Raw genomic sequence first — 216 nt, 5'->3', positions numbered from 1 at the left:
GGGAGGTGGGGGGACCAGCCCAGGTTCCTCCACTGCCTGAGGAATGCAGGCACCTGCAATCAAGACTCTTCACCTGCAATCAAGACTCTTCGCTGGATCCAGGGGTTGTGGTTCCTACCTCTCCTCTCTCTTTTCTTTTCTCTCTTGGAGTTATTCAGCGCTAGGTTCTTTATTCCAAAATAACTGCTATGACAAAAGTTGGATGTTTTTGTGTTA

The sequence above is a fragment of the Antrostomus carolinensis genome, unplaced genomic scaffold (assembly GCF_000700745.2).
Source record: "Antrostomus carolinensis isolate BGI_N321 unplaced genomic scaffold, ASM70074v2 scaffold32697, whole genome shotgun sequence".
In the NCBI taxonomy this organism is placed as follows: Eukaryota; Metazoa; Chordata; class Aves; order Caprimulgiformes; family Caprimulgidae; genus Antrostomus; species Antrostomus carolinensis.
This window is presented reverse-complemented; position numbering follows the sequence as displayed.